Here is a 12,587-nt window from a genome sequence, read left to right as displayed (position 1 = left end):
CTCTTAGACAATGTAATCCATATTCTCCTGTATATGGTTCAGCAACTATGCTATTAACTCTTTTGCAATTGATTTTCTGTATTGTTCAGGTGGAGAAGAAAAGACATCTTAAAATAACTGTGACTCAGACAGGTCAGAGTACATTGACTCTTGTTCTGAAATGCCTCTGGCCACATTCTTCTTCAAGGAAGGAAAAGTGTTTAGGATTATTCTCTTAATCAACACCTCTACTTTGTTGCCACCCATTCCCCTGGCAGGAGGATATGTGTGAGAGTAATCATTCAAAGAAGTAAGTGATGTAGAGCAATGTGTTCATTTTCTACATCATCAATTGGTCACCCCACTCCCATACCATCAGAAAAGAATAATCTCTCGTGCTCCAAAGCATAACCACAATCACTCCGATGCATGCCGCCATGTTTAAGGAATTCTCCTAAACTGTTTTTCAACACCCAGATAGGAACGTACGCACTTGTGCAAACCAACTTGGTTTGTGCTAGCGCGAAATCAAAGCCCATGCCCGATCTGGCTTCAAAATGAAAAATGCACTTGATCCTGTCCATGACTGTATTCACAGAACTCCGAAATACTGGCACTGCAACTATATAGCTGAGCTCCATTAAATCCACCCGATGTGTCCCGCCCACCCCTTCCACGCAGGTAAAATATACTTGCCATCACGCTGAAAAAGCCTTACTTGACAGAGGCTTGGGGTTCCTTTCTACAAGTTGCTGCCTCGTAGGCACTAACAATCTCTCCGATCCCGACAGGGAGAGCAACATTAGCACAGCAGATGGAGGTTAAAGCCCCTACATCCTTGTCCCTTGTCCCTTTTACCAGCAAACTAAAAGGAAGTGCTATGGGAAACTAATCTGTTTATAGCAGCCAGCTGAAGGTGGGTGGGATTAGGGTTAACATTTCCTGATTTCTTTCCTGTAAGTGGTGGCTTTCTTCACTTACTAATAAGTGAGATGAGGAACGTAGTGGTAATGCGAGGTTGCCCACCCAGTGTCCACTCTTCCCCACCCCCTCCCTCCCGGGGCTCCCTTATCTCGCTGGATGTACACCCTCCGAGATCAAATGACAGAGGGGGATGGACTTTGGGAAGGGCCCGGTAGAATTTTTTTATTTTTATTTGACCGAAAATGCGTTTAAAAACTAAGATCATAGATAAGCTTATGTAATGGCCCTTGCTGTTGAATTAAAATTGGTGTAAAATGACTTTGACGTGGGTTTTGTCCTGGCGTTAGATAAAGGGGGCCTGCTGGCAACCTTTTTCTAGTTCTACAGCTGCGTTGCTCACATCATAGTGTATTCAGTTTTTTGGAGGCCTGCCATCACTTTAGCACCGGTGGTTTATCCTGGTTATTTGGCACCTTTTTTAAGTTCCTGATTTGCCACAATTTAAAGAAGTAATATAATGCGCTTGATGTTAATCTTTTGTCAATGATGTTAAAAAGGAAGACATGTCAAGCTTCTGAAAATGTTAACACTTGTAATGTTGTCATGCTGTCACAATCTTAGTGGTGTAACATAAGCCCCCGCAGCCACCGCTGTGCGGGAGCCGAGCTACAGGGGCCCCCCTCAGCAAAAGTGGTATGTGGTGGGCTGGGAAGGGGGGGGGGGGGAGGGCTCTCTTTATGTGCTTTGCAGGGGGTTCCCTCAAATTTCGTTACACCACGGCAAAATCTGTAAGATATGTTATCACTTCCATGTGCTTCTAACGACTGTGATGTCCGATTTATCCCATGCCGAAGTGTATACCCAGGTTATTGTGTACAAGTTAAAGTTGTCAATTGTTTGAACTAATACTTTAAGGCTGATGTAATAACCTATGGTCGCTTAATATCAATTTGTAGACATGTCTTATGTGTGTGAAAAACATACCTGAGTGAGAATTATCAGCCGTATGTGTGTCATAAATATCGAATTTCCAGGAGCTTCTTGACACTGAGGCGTTCCACTTTCTACTCTTTGCTTTTTGGTAGTTTTCATGAATACCAAAGAAGAGGGGGTCGTCAAATTCAGGGCTCTTTATTCCAGGGTGCTGTTTGCCAGAATGCCTCCCTTTTGAGGTACAGAGTATGCCAAAGGGATCCTGCTAAGATTTTAAAACCACCAATGTCGAAATAGTAAGCACCTTTGAGCTTACAGCTTCCTTTCAATTTACGGAATGAGAAAAGCGTTACTCATTACAAAATTACTTCAGGTAGTTAGTGGACCATCGCCTACTGTGGGGGAGTTATTTTTTTTTTAATACTGAGAAGTTGTAGAAATTATAGTTATGGTGATCTTTTTGAAAACGCAAAAGCGACTGAGGGGCTATGGGGTAACATTGTGGGATAGATCCCCCACATGAATGTGAAGCAGACAACAAGTATTCATGTGAAACGAAAATGGGTAGTGCTGGAATGAACATCTAAGCCTCCACATAAGATAAATTCAAATAGTGTAGTGGGAAATTGTCATCAAAATAATTCCTTTTCTTGGTGCCGGTCAGGTAATGACAGCCCTACTACCAGAGCTTGAATTCTAATAATCTACAAGAGACTAATATGAACGATTAGACAACAAAAACCCTCTGCACACAATTAGGTCAGTAATTTGCAAGTTGTATAGTAGACAATCCTATTATAATGAGGATGCGTAGAAAGCTGTGTGTGAGAAAGATCCTTTTATTGACTTTTCATACTGATCCTCAACAGCCGATATGTGTTTTGTCACCAATGTGACTTTTTCAAGGTTAATAGCAATGTCACAAAGGCCACAATATGGACTCCAATATTCAGGGTCTTGAATGAAGCCATAAGATATCATATGTCAAAAGAGGCTATCCTCGTAATCTGTAAGTTTTAAGTAGCCACAAAGGTCGTAACCTGTTACTATGAGCGAAGAAAATTGTCAAGAAGACTCCCTAAGTATAACAATAGTGAAAAACAGTAGGTCTGTTTGAGTTACCTTATTGAGGTAGCCAATAATCTTGTCAGAAGACAATATGTCAGAGTGTCAAACCATAAGTCTGTACCCTGATCACGTTATAGAATGGCATCCCTCTGCCCCTCACCCCTCTGCTCCACGCCCCTCTGCTCTGTGCCCCTCAATTTCAATTTGATCAATATTTCTTTCCAAGGATTTTTATTTTCTCACCATAGGCATTACTTCACAGCAGAGCTATCAGACTGCACAGTTAATTTAGTTTCTTTCTGCTCTTAATCCAAAAATATACTGGTACCTTTGGTTCATTCAAACCCAAACATCTACATTGTTCTTGGCTCCATGGTAGCCTCTTTAGAAGTTGCTCTACATTTCAATGTGAGAAGTTTGAGTAGAGTTCCATTGTGAAAGGGAGTGGAGGGCCCTAGTTATTGTTACCTTAGAGCACAAGTTATAGTTACTTGAAGTAACTAACTATAACAGCTGAATTTAAATGGTTTTCTGTGTGTACATTCTGAACCTAACTATAATGTCCCTGTAACCTTTTGGGTTTTAAGTGAATTTCTAGTTTTTTTTTTTTTTTTTTAACCTTTAAGTAAAATACTCCTCACTATTTGCGGTGTAGGGAGGGGGGTTTCTTATGGGGTTGGGGGAGGTTGGAGGTGAGTTGGACGCAGCCTGGCCTGGCATTGTGCTGTCCCCACCCAGGCTTGTTGCTCCTTCTCCCCCCTCACCCCTGCCATTCGTTGTCCAAGTCCACGCCCCTGCTTTCTCAATACAGCCCTTTGTGGCTGTTGTTTTTCCACTGCCCTTCCTGCCTGCTGTGAACAGTTAACTTGCTGCCCCATCCACCTCCTTTCTACCCTCTTGTCCAAGTCCATGCACCAGCCCTCTCCCTCCTGCCCTGCGTTGTCCATTTTGCTGCCACTCCCTTTTGCCCTCCATGCTCTGTTGTGCTGCAGCTGCTCCTCCTGCCTACCCCGCATGGTCTGTTGTGACAGCCCTTTCCCTGCCATCTCTTGTCAGTACCTAGCTCCTATCCATCACTTCTGACCTCCATGGTCCTTTGTGCATGCCCCTACCATCTCCCTCTTGCCCACCATGGGGTTGTGCTGCTACTAACCCTCCCACTTGGCATGCATAGCCTTCTGTGCTGCCACATCCCCCCACCTGCCCTGTGTGGTCAGCTTGCTGCCCCTGAACCCCTCCCACCTTCCCACTGTTGTCGATGTGAATGACATTATAGTCTCACTGTTGCCCTCAATGGTTTGTTGTGCTTCCATTGCCCATCCGAATATCCTACATGGTCAGCTTGCTGCTCTAGTCCTGCCCCCTTGCCCCATGCCCTCTGTTTTTCATGTGGAGGCCCATATCCCCTCCCTCCTGCCTTGTCTGATCCGTTGTCATGCCTCTGCCCCCTCCCTCCTGCCCTTCATGGTCCGTTACGCCTCAACTGTCCCTCCTGTCTGTCTGGTATATTCAGCTTGCTGCCCTTGCCTCTTTCCTTCTGATCTCTGTTGTCCATGTGCATGGCCCTGTCCCCTCTCAATTACTTTCCATGGTCTGTTGTGCTGCACTGCGGTTGCGCTTGCCTTGTGAAGTATTGTGCTGCCGCAACCCCTGACACCTTCCTTGTAAGCAACACAAAAGGATGATGGGCTAAGTGCTGAACAATGCAAACAAGGCGCCTGCCTTGTAAGGTCAGTTTGGTGTCCCTCCCTAGCTCCCTCCTGCCCTCTGTTAACTGAGTTCATGTCTCTACCCCATTCCTCCTGCCCTCCGTGATCCAATGTAACGTACTTGCCCATATTTTGAACTTAGTTAGAGGAAGATTTTGAAAAAAAAAAGAACCTGGGGAATTGATTTTCCTCATTGACTTACATTAAAAAAAAGAGGAGATTTTAGGCATGAGTCAGATAAAGCACTTTTGGGTTTAAAAACATCAAGAGATTCCTGCCCGAATCAGGTTTTTTGGCATGTATGGTTGTACTGCCAATGATTTTTCTTTTTTCCCTCAATGATCTGTTATATTGCCACAGCCTCTCTTGCCTGTTCTGCATGGTTGGTTTGGGGCTCCTGCCCCCATTCCCATGCCCTCCATGGTCCGTTGTGCCGCCATTGCCCCTCCCACCTGCCCAGCATGATCATGTTGTTGCCTCTGCACCCTCACCCCTGCCCTCAAGTATCTGAGTCTGTGCCCCTGACATCTGCCTTCCCACAGTTTTCTAATGAACATCTAGTTGCTAACATTCTATATTTATTACAAAAGTGTGGCATGCCTGATGACCTATTGATGTAATCAAAACTGTAATACCTAACGCATTTCCTTTAGAAATGATAAAAATGAGAGGGTCTTATCCCCATAGAAATTATGGTTAGTGCTCTAAATAACTAAAATGAGGACATATTTTCTGAGTTCTAAAATAAAGCACTTTTACATTATTTGCTATCTTGTTTTTTTTATCCAGTTGTTCACTTGATTACATGTTTCACTTAGGGGAGAGAATGTGGCGTTACGTCCAGAGCTGCAGAGTTTGCACCTGGGGAACTAGGTTCGAGTGTCAGCGTCAGCTAGACATCCTGTAATTCTGGACAAATCACTTAATCTCCCCATACCTAAAGTCCAAAAGGAATATGTCCTTTTGTAATGTAACTGATACTCATGTAAAGCACTCCGGTACCTTCAGGTCAAGCCTGCACCATATAAAACTACAAAAAAAAAGTGTTTTTCATAATTCTGTCATTGGGCTATATTTGGGCTACATTTGTTTGATATTGGTGCTACATTTGGCTCTTTTTTTTTTTTTTTTTCCTCTGGTGGCCATCTTGGGAGACTTAGAGCCTGATTTAAATATTGGCAGATGGGTTACTCCGTTACCACATTGATGGATATCCCGTCCGCCGAAATCTAAATCCTATAGGAAATAATCAGATTTAAATTTCGGTGGATGGGATATCTGCCACCGTTGTGACGGAGTAACCCATACGCCAATATCCAAGTCAGGCCATTGATTGTTATGAAGCTCCCTAATCTCCTCATTTACTGCAGTGTCCTCAGTAGAAAATGCTTTCAGTTATCCACTTTGATTCCATCAAGATGAAAGTCTGATGTGCCACACTTTCGGCATAGATTCAGAACACTAGCACTCAGTTGCTCATTAAAACACTGAAGAAAACTGCTGATCACCAGGGAGTTAACTTGCAGCCTGCTGCTGGTGTTAAAAGTGCATTTTTCAGTCTACATATCAGAATGTTTTAATGAAATAGAAGAGGAAGATATTTGAGAACTCACTTAAAACGTGTCCTAATTTTAATTTCTACAGCACTAACCATAATTTCTATGACAAAATGAACCCTCTCATTTTGTTCCTTTTTAAATTAAATGTTTAACGTTTTACCAGTTTGATTCAATCAAGATGGCTTCAGGTGTGCCACACTTTTGTCATAAGTAAGACTTTTAGTGCTCTGGTTGTTCGTTGGAACACTCGGGGAGTGAATTGACCGTCTGCTCCTGTTGGAAGTACATGTTTTACTGAGAATATCAGCCTTTGTTCTCATATGGCTGAGAAAGACAGTGTGAACCTATAGAAAATATTGTCTCATTTTAGTTCCTGGTGCACCTTCCATTGTCTCTATGGGGAAGTTCTCTCTCAAACATTTCATGAAAGTGTGTGTTGGCGTTCTCTCTGTTGTCTTTGCATAATTGAGCCAGCTTCTGCATAATTGAGCCAGCTTCTTGCGTGGAATCTATTTTAGAAGTACTAGTTTCCAGTAGGTATGTGATCACAGGGATGTGGAATTCCTATCGCCCGACGCCCGGGACATCTTGTTTGGGGTCAAGGGCAACAAGTTTTTATGTTTACTTTGTCCTTGGGACAAGTAGGCCCAACCCTCTGCAGCACAAACCCTTTGGCTGCCTGTTTACAGAGAGTGGAACTCTCTGCAGTTGAGGTAATGTGCTTCCAAAAGATAATGCTGTTCGAACTTGTATTTATGGTTCATTATTTGAAAACCTTCATTATTAGGGTGAGTGCTGTAAATACATGTTTTAAGGTCACACTTCACTACTGACGTTAGTTCCAGTACAAAAAAAACAAAAACGTGTATACACATGTTTGAAAAGTTTAGGCTATGAGGCTAAGTATAATGCTCCCAGAATGCTCTCTGATTAGATGCAAATGAAGTGTCATTTAGTAAAATGTTTTGATGCATGCTAGTATTTCCCAAAAATATTTTAATGGAAAATCAGTGTAACCATTTTCAACACCATTATGGGAAGCATGAAAATAAACAAACACTGACAAAGCCAACTGATCTGACATATTTTTATAAGTCTTTTAGTTTCATCAATGCGTGTCTAGTTTTGACATGGCTTTTGTAACACTTTATTGTTGTGGGAGCTACCAGGCCCTCAACATTGTAACAAACACTGGCAAAAACCCCCCAAAACGTTTTTGAACTCTAAAAGCACACATTGCCACCAGTGGCATAACAAAGGCCCCACAGCCGCACTCCAGGGAGCCCCTTCAGCACAGCACCTGCCCTGAGTGAGTCTGGAGAGGGGGCTCCTCCATGTTCTTTGCAAAGGGGCACCCTCCAGTTTCGTTACGTCACTGATTGCCACTGTAGTTCCTGACACTAAACAAAACTACTTTGTGTGCCAATATGCTCCTTGTGGAAGAGAAGAATGCGATCACTCACAGTAAAGCCAGCCGAAAGAGAGAGAAATAGAAGTTTAATAAAAACAAAATGTCTTTGTTAACACCAGACCTAATTAGGGACCAAGACCCACATGTAGGTAGCTTTTTGCATGTCGCAAACGGCGACTTTCGCTGTGTGCGACGTGCAAAAAGCACATTGCGATGCACAAACCCAGTTTTGCGATTTGGTAACCTGGTTACCGAATCGCAAAACGGGTTTGCGACTCGCAATTAGGAAGGGGTGTTCCCTTCCTAATTGCGACTCACAGTGCAATGTAGGATTGTTTTGCGAACGCGGGCGCAAAATAATCGCAGTTTGCACCCATTTCAAATGGGTGCAAACACTTTCACAAAAGGGAAGGGGTCCCCATTGTGAATGTCACTGTAAACATTTTTTCAGAGCAGGCAGTGGTCCTGCGGACCACTGCCTGCTCTGAAAAAATGAAACGAAAACGTTTCATTTTTCGTTTTTGTAATGCATCTCGTTTTCCTTTAAGGAAAACGGGCTGCATTACAAAAAAAAAAAAAAAAAAATGCTTTATTGAAAAGCAGTCACAGACATGGTGGTCTGCTGTCTCCAGCAGGCCACCATCCCTGTGAGGCCGTCATTCGCAAGGGGGTCGCAAATTGCGACCCACCTCATGATTATTCATGAGGTGTGCAATTGTGAAGCCCTTTGCGAATCACAGATGGTGTCAGGGACACCATCCTACATTCGGATTTGCGACTCGCAATTTGCGGGTCGCAAATCTGAACCTACCTACATGTGGCCCCAGATTCTTAAAGAAAGTCACAAAAGTGCACCCATGGTATATGTCGTACCCCTATAAAATATTTGTGAACTGTATTTTAGCATGGGTAAATACGCATGTGTAGATTTGCTCATGTGAAAATCTATTGAGCATTTGCAAGTTAATTTTCCCTCCAGCCACTTTCTTCCCAACCCTGGAAGAAGTTCTAATTCTGCCATTGTCAGGAGTAAATGTCCAACCTTTCTTATTATGGGAAAATATTAGAGAGAAGCTGGTGAAAATCTTTAAAACATGCAGGTTAGTAGGTTTGCAGACTCCAAGGCATTCCAGCCCTGGAACTATTGCTTACTGCTTCCTCCAGCCCCAGTATGCAGATCTGCAGAAAGGTGGAAAAATAAGGAAATTGCTACAGTAGGGATTGAAACTGCAAGTATTCAAGGCCTACTATGGTAGTAGCCCTGGCATAATCAGAGAGGCTATTATCAGAGCTCTTACATAATGAGATTGCTGCCATAATTTGGCGCCACACTACATGGCACCAAAGGGACAAGTAGATCTTTTTACAGGACAAGTAGATTTGAGAAGCAACCTGTCCTGTGGACAAGTAGATATTTTAATAAATTCCACACCCCTGGATCATCTACACTCTGCAAAGCAACACTAACTGTCTCATTCTGGACATCCCCTGACACAGCCACATCACCTCCAACCTCAGAGACCGACACTGGCTCCCAGTCAACAAGCGCATCACATACAAACTCCTGATCCACACATACAAGGCACTACACAACATAGCACCAGCATGCCTCAACCACTGCCTCACCGTATACGTACCCAACAGGCATCTCCGTTCTTTCCAGCTCGCCCTGCTGCCGTTCCTAAGATCCGGAAAAGCACAGCAGGAGGAAGATTCTTCTCCTACCTTGCAGCCTAGACATGGAACACGCTACCTCTCAAGCTCAGGCAGACCGCATCACCTAAGCAGTTCAGGATGGACCTCATGACCTGGCTCTTCGATTGAGCAGCATGTTCACAAACAGCACCTTGAAACCCTATGGGTGATTAGCTGCACTTTAAAAATCACTGATTGATTGATTGTGGTACCCTCATATGAGTGATCGAGGTTTGTGATGTACAATGAGTGCGTAGAAGGTAATTTGTGTGTTTAGTTGTAAAAGATGTCACACCTATTCTACAACCACTGTATATACTGTTATTTTGTAATTTGTTTACAAAATCTTAAATGAAGGCTTAAAAAACTGTAGGTTCTTAATATTGGTGACCTCCTTTCTCCCCTGAAAGGAATCTTCTTCCAGCTAAGCAGGTTCATCCTTTGGACTTTGTGCACTCGGTGACTCCATTATGATATCTTTAAGTCCCTATGATGTGTTTCCAACATATTTTGTCTGTTCACTCCTCCTCTAATTCCCCCCACTTACCATCCAGTTTTAAAGTGTTATTTCTATTTTTTCATAAGGGCCAGCAGCTGTAAGGTGCTACCGGGCTTCTTCTTATGTGACACATTTTTATAAAAACAAAACAAAATTAAGTTCATTTTTCCAGGGCAAGGCTGAGTCTGCCATCTTTAAATGAAAAGTTAAATATATGGTGGCTGCAACGTCAAGATGCATAGTTGAACATGTATGTGTATACATCAGCACACTGGGAACGAGCATATGGTAAAACAAAGGAAAAAATGCCCTCTGCAACATGGTGCATAAGTATGCATGCACGATGACACATGCACAGTTATAATTCTTAGTGCTGGAATGAGCCATTTTTGCTTTTTCTCTTTTTTTTTTTTTTTTTTCCCCCCTTTTGGCTAATGTCTTCCTAAGACAAAACATATCTACTTTCTCAGTGCATGTTTTTTCACTACTCTCCCTCCAGCAGATTCTGTTGTTGTTCAGACTGGGCTGTTCAGAGAAAAGATGTAGCCATAGATAGTGCGGCGGCACTAGGGTAACCAGACAAGCACAAATGGGAAAAAGGATGCTGTGTCCCAAAAATGTTTTTAGCACAGAAGCAGTAACCTTAAGGCACTGTTAGGTTCATGTCAGCTCTAGAACATTACACACTGAAACCCTGAATTCCTACAGGATGCACCTTCTTCACAAAAACATGAACTTCTTTCTAGCCCTTTCCTTGACCACACCCGAAATTATTTTTCCCTTTAGAAGCGACTGTTCATCAGCATATAGTAACTTGCAAATTGTTAATAAATTAATATTGCAGTAACCTTTTAGGGAAGAAGTTATTTACTTCTCAAAAGGTCTTCCAGATGTTTACCATTATGAAACATATAATCATTTGTATAGGAAATTAACTTATTTTCTGTCTTTAGTATCCCCTCCTCTCGCAAAATGTTGCCATCCAAACTGAAATGGGTACCATTAACCTTCTTTGTAACTGTATAGCATCTCTGATAGTAATCCATTCCCTTGTTTTTGTTCAATAAATATCGAAAAACATCTATAGTGTAACAATTCTACATTAAAATGGACTGTTCATTAATGTAAGGTTTACTGGCAAATGAGAAGATAAGTGGAGCTTATAATAGCATTGGATAAAAAACTCATTTTGACTGCATCCTACAGTTTCTATATCTTTGCCTGTAGTGTACTGTGCCCAAGTCGGGTTTAACTTGTGTGTCATTGTGCAGTTTGGTATTTAATTTGACGCTTTGGGGGCCATTCTTTCGCTTTATTGGGTTGCTGCGTTTATTTTAGTGGAGAGTTTGTGTATTAATCATAGTTATTGTGTGCTGTGGAAATGTATACCTTACTTGTTGAGACAGGCACAAAGTTTAATGAGCTGAACTATGTTATGAAGCATGTGACTTCACCACCTGGAGAGAGGCTCATTGTTGAAGCAGTTAGTTATTTTACTAAAACTATGGCAGCTGTGTTGGAATAGATCAGAGTACTATGCAACTCCACCTGCAGGAAAAAAAACTTTAGGTGTTCTTTTGTTGCTGTTGTTGGATCGGATAGTAGCTCTCCTTATCTGGGTTTGCCTTATGTTTCATTGAAATGAAGGTACCAGTTGCACACCAAAGTAAAGGCCAGGTAATATGTTAGCTGCCGGATGGAATTTAAAGCGCCACATCAAGAACCAGAGATCGCTGTTATATTTGGGGGTGATGTATTCTGTTGTATTCGGGAAGAGTTGAATGTTTTGTCCTTAGGTTTTTTTTTTGTCTACATTTTTTTCTGACCATCTCTGTGCTCAGTTCTGTATTTGCTGCTTCCTTGATCACTCCTCATTAGGTCTTTCCTAGGCAGCGGATGCGCTGTGTCTTCGAGACATGCTGTATCTACTCTGTGGGCTTTCATCACACTTATCGCTTTTCATTCATTCCTTCGTGTGCCTTTCTAAATTCCTTTCTCTTCATTAGTGAAATGTTGCTATTTGTCCTGCCTTTGGGTGTGTTTTTCACTTTCATGGCTACTGCCCCTATTACATGTCCCCCCTACTCTTTTGTTTATTTATGGTTCGGTCGGCACACTCTTTTTTTTTTTTTTTTTTTTTTTAATTTTTTTATTTGAATTGGTCCAGCACTGTTTGTTCACTCGATCCTGTACGCGTTCACACACACAGTTCAACCATTGCCGTAGGTCTGATCAGCATTTCCAATTTTGCTTCAGTTCCGTATATTGTTTGGATTTGTCATTGTTTAGTTCTGTTTTTTAGGCTAGGCATGTTTTTTGTAGTTACGGGGAGAGCTGACACCAAGATTTGAACATCCTTTGAGACCGCTAACTTTTTAAAATGACTGTGTCCGTTTTGGATGCCTGTCTCCTTTAAATTTTCATTACAGTGTTGTTCTGCGGCACGCATGAGGCATTTCAGCCCCTCCCACTTCCCCTTGTGCTCCTGTCCTTTTCCCTCACCCCTCCCACCATGCATGTTTCTTGTTGCTCAGGTGTACGCCTTCCGCCCTTGCCTGAATAACATACTGCATGACTATACATTTATAGGGTCCCAAAGGCAAGACCTATTGGCTATGCCAGTGCTTGTTTCTGAGTTGTTTGGTTTGCACTCCATTTTGTATTGTTAGCTTGTTCTGTGTGGGACTGCGTACCCTTGTTACGAGGGAATGTGAAGCATGTTAAGTATAAATCATACGGGTACAGTAGCAGGGAAAAATGTGCTCCCTTGGGGTTTTACTGAGAGCCGAAGACCCCAGTTAATTTCTTTA

The 12,587-nt window shown here is 42.4% G+C and overlaps 1 protein-coding gene across 1 annotated transcript in view; it reads left to right on the top strand.

The window, feature by feature from the left end:
- The window catches only part of LOC138259985 (transmembrane emp24 domain-containing protein 10-like), a 39,465-nt gene that overhangs the window by 14,280 nt on the left and 12,598 nt on the right, over positions 1 to 12,587 (top strand). The window lies entirely within an intron of this gene.

The sequence above is a fragment of the Pleurodeles waltl genome, chromosome 9 (assembly GCF_031143425.1).
Source record: "Pleurodeles waltl isolate 20211129_DDA chromosome 9, aPleWal1.hap1.20221129, whole genome shotgun sequence".
NCBI lineage: Eukaryota > Metazoa > Chordata > Amphibia > Caudata > Salamandridae > Pleurodeles > Pleurodeles waltl.
The sequence above is the reverse complement of the archived record's forward strand: the minus strand, read 5'-3'. Positions and strand labels throughout refer to the sequence as shown.